We start from the raw sequence: 8,290 nt of genomic DNA, 5'->3' as shown, positions 1-8,290 counted from the left end.
GACACACACACACACACACACACACACACACACACACACACACACATTCCCACGTCCATACACATGTATTAATACACAAAAATGCATTCTTTCTGCCAGTATGGCGCTTCCTCCGAATAATAAAAATGGGAGCTTTTGTAGAAGATTGTATTTTTCTCCCAAAAAAATACATGAGAAAAGACAGATTCGACGAGCAAAGAGTGACAAGCCACTCATTTTGGTCTGAAAATGTACGTCAACACCGGTCCCTTTGTGTCCCGGAAGCTATTATTGAATAATGTTATACTTCCGTTTAAGACTGAGCAGAGCATCTTGAAGAATAATCGATACCATCTTATCTTTAGAGCAATTACTTTTAAAAAAAACAAAAGTCGATACAGGTAGTCTTTATCTTTAGGCAAGGATACATGTTGTATAGGCTTAGGCCAAGGACCTATAGGTCTAGACTTGGCTACGGGATGCCCAATACGCCCTTCTCGGTCGCCTGAAAACAAGTGTTTTTGAGTCGGTGAGTCAAGCCGACCAACCGATCCCATCAGTAATGGGCACATTAGGCTAACTTAGTTTTAACTGATCTGGTCAACAAATGTTGATCTGCAATTACCACATTGGGTCGCATTGTTTGTACCCGATTAATGTTATATAATTTGACAAAAATCAGACTTTTAAGAATCTGCCAAGTCTCTCTTTTAATGTTTTCTTAGTCTCCTACATTTTTTATCTAAAACCAGAGTTGTTGTTTTTTTAAAATGAAAAGCTTCTTTTGAAATTTGAAATTTAATCCGAGCACTTTGCTTTGAAATTGAGGACGACAAAAGATCACCTCTTTGTTTACCTTTTTTTAACTCTAAAAGCTTACGGAGATAAACTAAGGAAGAAAAAGACAAAACGAAGTTGAAATATTTTCAACGAGAAAAAAAAATCAGACATTGATGTAAAACTCGATTCCCGACAAAATACTATTCGATATGAGAAAGACAAGAAAAATGATGAGATATCCGGTATCGATATCTGCTCATCATCTCTCTAATGTTGTTTTCACCAAGGGCTACGAAGAAAGGTAGATCTACATCTTTTGTTTTTCATCCACTGAGTGTGTTTTCAAAATATTCATGCATCTGCTTAAGTACCCGTATTCAATTGCTTTGAGTAGAGGTCGTCTGATAAAGAAGTAGATCTGTCTAGATTAGAAAGATGAAACAGAAGGAAGTCTTACACTGTAGCCTACATTACAGAATGAGAAGTACAGTAGTAACAACAGGAACCTGGACTGCTGGACCTGAACTCGATGTGTCATATTTTTATTTTGTATTGTTTTAGTTTTAGCTCTCTTGACAAGTCACAAGAGTCTTTCTTAGTTTTTAGTCAACAAATCATAAAATTTCAATCCAGAATTTATGGCAATGTTATATGAAAGAAGAAAGTGGCTATTCTCACCCGCCCGGAAGTTCTCGCAAGATCAAGAAAGTGGCTATTCTCACCCGCCCGGAAGTTCTCGCAAGATCAACTCCTCCCCTCTTCTCTCTCTCCCTGTCTCTTTCTGAATACTGTCTATCGGTGTGGACGATCAAATTGACCAAAACAAAGTTTTAAAATGATGTTAAAACACAAAAGTAAATTAATTTGGTTGTCTACAAAGATGCTACGGCTATTTAACTTTTCGAATCGAGCCGAACTACGCGGGTCGCCATTTTGTTTTGCCCGGAAATTCTCGCGCTACTCCTCTCTCTCTTTCTCTCTCTCTCTCCACTGCCCACAGACAAAATTGTACGCTTTTAGTAGGCTACAGTTGTAATGGAACGTTTGTTCACGGCACAGAATTCTACAATTTTTCTGTTATCACAGTGTAGAATTCTGTGGTTTAGGGGGAACGCAAGATTTGTTGGCCTAGATCTAGGCTATAACGGTGAACGCGCACCGGGTGAGAATAGCCAAAAGACTTGCCTGCACTATTCTCACCCCGGGTCCGCCATGTAATATCATTATCATATCTCTGTAGAATCTAGCCGAGATCTAATCTAGATCTAGAGTAATCGACTCGTACCGGTTCGGTCAGCACGTTTTTTTTTTGCTGTCGGGCACTGGAGTACAAAAAGATTGTTTTCAAATCTAGCCCCAAAAGAGTGGCACACAAACCTAAAGCAACCTCCCTTACTTTCGTTGAAACAACAGTTACGGCGATATTTTGCTAAATATAGTCCTTAAGACAGCTTTTTCTTCATCAACTGAGCAAAACAGCGTGAAGCTCTTTCCCCGGAAGAGTTAACATTGGTTGTGGATGAAGGAGCCTGTGACCTAGATTCTACGTTTTGGTAGACTCTGAAGGCTGGAGAGTTATGAGGCCCTGTCAAGGATGAACGAGAATTTGCCATTTAGTCTCGCCGTTTTGCCCAAAGTGGGGGTGCCCGGATTGTAACATAAAATCCGTAGTTTCTCATCCTTCGGGCACATAAAATAATATAGAGCCAATGGTTATATAACAAAGAATAAAGAATTTGTGCATAATTTAAATAATAATAGAGTCAGATACAGCATATTAACTCAGTCAGACACCAGTGTAATAGAGTCAGATACCAGTGTGTAATACAGTCGGATATCAGTGTAGCAGAGTCAGATACCAGTGTAGTTGAGTGAGCCAGATGCCAGTGTAGTAGAGTCAGATACCACGTAGTAGAGTGGGTCAGATACATACTCATTAAAATAGCTATAAATGGTGAATACCACTTTAGACAAACTATCATTGTGTCCAAGTGTTGATAACAAACATTAAAAATCATGTTATTAAGCTTGCAAAGAAACAAATGTGATAACAATTGAAAATGACCGAATGTCAAAATACTGCCCGAATCCATGAGAAAACCAAAAAAATGTGACTGAACATGTAAATAAATCGCTTTTGCACCCAGTAAGGGCCTCAAATATGAGAACAAGCTGAAACAGGTCATTCCTGGGGTCATCCAATCACAGGGCTTCCTGTAGCTGGTTTCGATTTGTCTCTAGGGCAAGGCAGATAGGAGATATAAAGCTTTAAAGTCGACGTGCCTGTTTTCGTCCTAATTTTGACCGAACCGGTAATTTTACTCTAGATCTAGATTAGATCAGTGCAATAAATAGATCCGCTGCCTTCTTGTAGTAACTGAAACACAATCATTCACATTGGTTGCTCAAAGCTAATGAGGAAACACCATATCACAGCAATAAAATAAATAGATCTAGAGTCTAGAATCTACTCTAAGTGAAAAATAATGCAGCAGTCGTCCAAATGCAACAGAGTTTAAAATTTACAGGCACAGCAAAACAGCTGTGGTCGACAAGGCCTCGCTCGCTCAGCGCAGGGCACACAACTTCGATCCTCTTCCTGTGTACGGACCTGGCAACGCTCGACAATTTGAAATTAAAAGTAGTTCGAAGAAACAAGGTAAAATGGAAGAAAGCCAAGCCGGGAAGAGGGGTGGGAGTGGGGGAAAAAAAGAACAGGGAAAGGGGTGGGGGAGTGGGGTCGGGGAGAGTGAGCAAGATCAGTCTTAAATTGCTACCTAAACTACATATACAGGGTGCCGTGAACGTAGACTGCTAACTACATTCACGGCGCCTTGAACATGTAGTCACTGCGACAAGCAAAGCGACAGTGTAAAAGCAGAGCTATGACCCTGTCACTGTTGTTTAACATTTTTTATTTAAAAAATAAAGTGCGTTCTCATTAGGCCGTAGATTCTAGATCTATCTATAAATGTCAATTTTTTTTTAGCCATTGCTTCACTTTTTATAGAACCCCTACTATTTTACATAGATCTATTTGACTCCTTTTGATCAGGGCGAGAAATTCAAGATTCAGAGGGTCCACCCTGACCCTATTCTCATCAGTATTTTTATGCTTTTAAAAATTTAACTGTGATGCATTTTAACAGGATACATACGAAGTTGGTGGTTGGCGGGTGATCTGGTGCGGTTTGCTTCTTCTTTTCTATCAAACATCTATCATCTTTATCTTCCCTCCTTCTTTTTTGTATTTGTTACTCTCTACCTCTAATCTTTGGCACTTACTTTGGGGAGAGATGGAGGGGGGGGGTTCAAAGGCCTCTGCGTTGGGATCATGGGTCGCTTGTCCGATCGGCAAGCAATGGTCAAAACTTCATATCTCAGCTGCTATCCTCTCTGATAATGACATGCGTCAGTCTTACTTTCCAATCACCACCAGAGCTTGCATTTCTTAGGACCACTGTTTGCTATCCTGTTAAAGACAGAATTATTTCGACATCTCCTTTGTTCCCACCCTTAGACCCACTCATTGTTGTGACAAGCACAGTCAACCACTGCCACCCTTCGCTGCCATGTAACAACGATTCGAATAACTCTTTTCTTGTCTGGCCAAATGATCATAGTGGCAGGCAAATTAGTTTCCATGGTGGCTCGCTACTTGAGCACTTTCACTGACACTCATGAGATTTCACACCCACACTACCCTGACCATCTGTATCGTTCAGGGTTCACATAGATGAGGTGACATCTACCCCCTTTCCTCGCCTGATGCATGGCGTAAGTTCAGAGCCAACGGAACCCAAATTGTGAGTTTTGTTTCAAATCAGTCAGTGCTGAGCCGGTAAAGCATTTTCCGTCTTAGACAGGTAAAATCCTTGGAAAGGAGCGGATTTTTCTTTCCATTTCCACGTTGGACAGGTTTCCGCTATACACATTTACTCAGGACAGGTAATTAAAGAGGGGGGGGGGGAGCAGGGAGATTCGGTTGTTTTGCCGTTAAGATAGGTTTTTTTTCTTCTTCTACTGGCTGGCCTCCGTTAGGAGGGCGGCAGTCTGCCGCAGGCAGACAGGTAAGCGGCAACCTCTTGTGGCCTCGTCCAGAGTACATCCGGGCCCGGTCCCGCGTTGTTCTCCATAAGTGGGCCTCGATGTGCTTCCCCCCACGGGCACTCATACAGTGCGTGCTGCAGGTCGTCAGGACTTGTGCCACACGCCAGACAGAAATCATTTGGAGCGGAGCCTATTGCATGGAGATACGTCTGCAGGATGGGGGTCTTCGCATTGCATCTTAGCTGCGATAACACTCTTCTCTGTCTGACGGTAAGGTCTTTCTCTTTGTCCCTCTCGGGTGGTGGCTTCACCTTTCCCTGGACGGAGTCGTGCACTCGCGCTTTCTCCCATGCGTGGGCAATGATGTAACGCGAGATGCACGAGCTTGCTGACGCAACATCGACTGGAGTGTTGGACTGGTCGAGGCGGCCTCCCTTGTTGGCCAGGGCGTCAGCTCGGTCGTTCCCGTAGATGTCGCAATGTCCTGGTATCCATTGTACGTGAAGGTGTCCGTGGATTTCACAGCATTGGCAGATAGTGGTCCACTTTTTGTCCTCTATCTCAGTACGAACTGCAGTCACTCCGGACATTAAGTGTTGGACAACTGACTGGGAGTCTGTGAAGATGTGGATTCTTTGAAAACGTGGTTGTTTTTCGAGCCATTGCAGTGCGCGGAGCAGGGCGGTAGTTTCAGCTCGGTTGCTGCTTCCGTATAGTCCCGCGGGCACGGATACGCATGTTTCCTCCCCAGAAGATTTGACTAGATGCCAGTAACCTCCTCCACATAACCTGTAGCCATCAGTGGCATGGCCGTCAGTGAAGATATCGAGGTCGGACCTAGGCAATCGGCTTACAGTCTCGAGAGCTGCTTCACGTCGCATATTAGGTGGATCTGTCTTTGTCGTAGACACTGCAAGTTTTGAGTTGATTGTGAGGTTGCAGGGGGTCTTCCACGGGGGAGTTGTACTCACTGGCCGTAGGGGCTCTCGGATTAGATGTTCTAGTCCAGGGTTATTAGAGCTCTGTCGGCCCACTTCCCTCCAACTGTTGATGGACTTTAAGCGTATTAAGATAGGTTTCACGTTGAAGGTCTACATTCGGTTAAGATCCCTCATTTCAGATCATAATTTGCGGAACTAAAACCCGAGCGGGCACAGCCAATCAACCAAGAGTAAAAAGTTGTCTCTTCTCCCAAATTTGCGAAACAGACTGATTTTTAATTGGTGTGGTCACAACGTAGTGGTGCGTAATGATAAAGGCGAGGGAACTTGGTCTGAGAAGGAAAGCTATAAATTTTCGACAGGTAAAGGGGCAACTGGATAAGCATAGATCATGAGTCTCACGAAAGGATAATATGTGAAAATGGCATATCTCATGCCACTATGCACTGTGATAGGTCATCAAGCTTAACCACTTTTTGCTCGCCATATGTCATAAACCCACCTAGGGGGCACGTCAGTTCATTTTAGAGTGGAGGGAGACCGTTTTACAGATTGTGAGCCTTAACTCTTAAAACCCTGAATTCTTTTTTTTATACCTTCCTAGAATCCTGAATTAAAATTGAGATACTAGAAAACATTAGCTTGGTTCATTATTTTATTTACTGTGTCTTTAGATTTGTTTAGATTTTACTGAAGTTTGAAAATATTATTTATATGAATGCACAGTCTGGACAACAGGGGAAAAGGTTAAAACACTGGGGGGGGGTTTTACCTACTCTATGAGTTAATTCTTGTGTGTCATCCCTGACTCCACTTCAGTCAAAGCATTATTAGATAGACCCAGCCATAGATCTAGCCTCTGGTAGCTCTAGTGGTGATCCTCTGCCACTTCCACTTTCGTCAGAATCATTATCGATTTTATGCGGAACATTACAATCGTCTGCTACGGTCAAATTTATAAATATATTCGACTGGGATGTCATTATTGGGGTCTGGTTCTGGATTTTTAAAAGTAAAACAGCCAAAAGTGACTAATTTTTCTTAAAAACTTGCAAAATGTCCTAACTTTCGGTGTAGATCTGGTCTCATAACATTATTGGTACTTTCTTCTCACGACAGAGTCATCTGGAGTTACATCCCCTGTTCTAGCACTTGGAATTAAACAATAAAGTTGACCAGCGGTATAGGAAAATATGGCATCAGCGGTTGCCAGCGGTATAGGGTTTTAAGGGTTAACATGGGTCACCGTAGATTCTTCCCTGGGTTTGTCGGTTAAGATCCCGCATTTCCTTGCTGCCGAGCACCGGCATCTTAGGCAAAGACTACTGTATATTGAGCCTTCCATGACAGCCACCTGTACCTACGACCACCTTCCATTTCTCCCCCTTGCGGTTTTTTTTCTATAATTTCACTGTGCAAAACAGTCACCTGTCCGCCGCAGCCACCATATATTTTATCACTCAGCCCCTATCACACCAAACAATAACACCTGTCTTAGACGGCTACCTCTCTCATCACCCGATGTTTTGTCATAAATTATGTATTGGCCCCTGACGTTGTGGACGACCCGTCATAAACCAATCATCCGTCGTTATATGCCAGTTAGTCTGTCCATCCGATCGTATTGTGTAGGCCCCTAAGCGTGTGATCCCTCATAACCCATAAGCTCCGCCCACAACTCGAACACAAATTGAGAGATAGGTGGTCAGTGTTTTCCCACTGTGCAACAAAGTAACTATGGATGTCAACATGAGTTTGCGACAGATACATCGCTCGTTCTCCGAGTGGTGGCAACCCACATGTTTGTTTTAACGTGGCATTTGGTCTTCTTCGTCAGACACATTTCATTTTAGCGTCACCCTTGCACAAAATCAGCAACAAGAAAAAAAAGCAAACAAAAAACAAACCAACAACAACGACAAGAACAATGCGGCTACCTTCCGTTTGAACCTCAGAAGGGAATGGTTTGTTTTCTTCATTTTTATCAATCCAGCCTAAGACGGCCACCTGTCTTTAACTGCCACTTTTTTCCTTGACAATGGGTGGCCGTCTTAGGGCGACCACTTAGAGAAAGCCGTTAGCTCATGTAAGCGCTCTGCCTGAGGCAGTGAAATTAAAAGAAAACCCAAATGAAAATTGTTGCATCCCCCATAGATAATCTGTCATTGAGGATGCGCCAATGAGGAGCGGCACTGACATTTCTGACGGAATTTAAACTACATTCTTTCCAAGGCCGTCCAAAGCTGTTTGTAGCCTTGTTTTCATGTAGCGGTTGTACCAAAGAAGTGCTTCTACCTACGCCTACAATTTAATTTAGCAAGTGATTCAAACATGGGCACCGATACGCTCATATCATCAGTGTATGTTAGAACTCCCATTTGGGACAAACGTAACAAAGTCCACATTGTACATGTATTTTTACTGGTAGGGTACGAATACGGTGGCGCTATACACTTACCACTAAATGACATAATATGATGATAATGATGATGGTGATGGATGAGGATGACAATTATAGAACCGCCCGCTGTCCCCCCCAC

At 42.9% G+C, this 8,290-nt stretch overlaps 1 protein-coding gene across 1 annotated transcript in view; it reads left to right on the top strand.

Annotated features, from left to right (window-relative positions):
* The first annotated feature begins 1,005 nt into the window (after positions 1–1,005).
* The window catches only part of LOC101850547 (transmembrane protein 198), a 20,061-nt gene continuing 12,776 nt past the window's right edge, over positions 1,006–8,290 (top strand). The window contains exon 1 of the mRNA XM_005094018.3: positions 1,006–1,060. The gene's annotated coding sequence lies outside the window, so the exon portion shown is untranslated. The remainder of the gene's footprint in view (positions 1,061–8,290) is intronic.

The sequence above is a fragment of the Aplysia californica genome, unplaced genomic scaffold, assembly GCF_000002075.1.
Source record: "Aplysia californica isolate F4 #8 unplaced genomic scaffold, AplCal3.0 scaffold00074, whole genome shotgun sequence".
Taxonomy (NCBI): Eukaryota; Metazoa; Mollusca; class Gastropoda; order Aplysiida; family Aplysiidae; genus Aplysia; species Aplysia californica.
The sequence above is the reverse complement of the archived record's forward strand: the minus strand, read 5'-3'. Positions and strand labels throughout refer to the sequence as shown.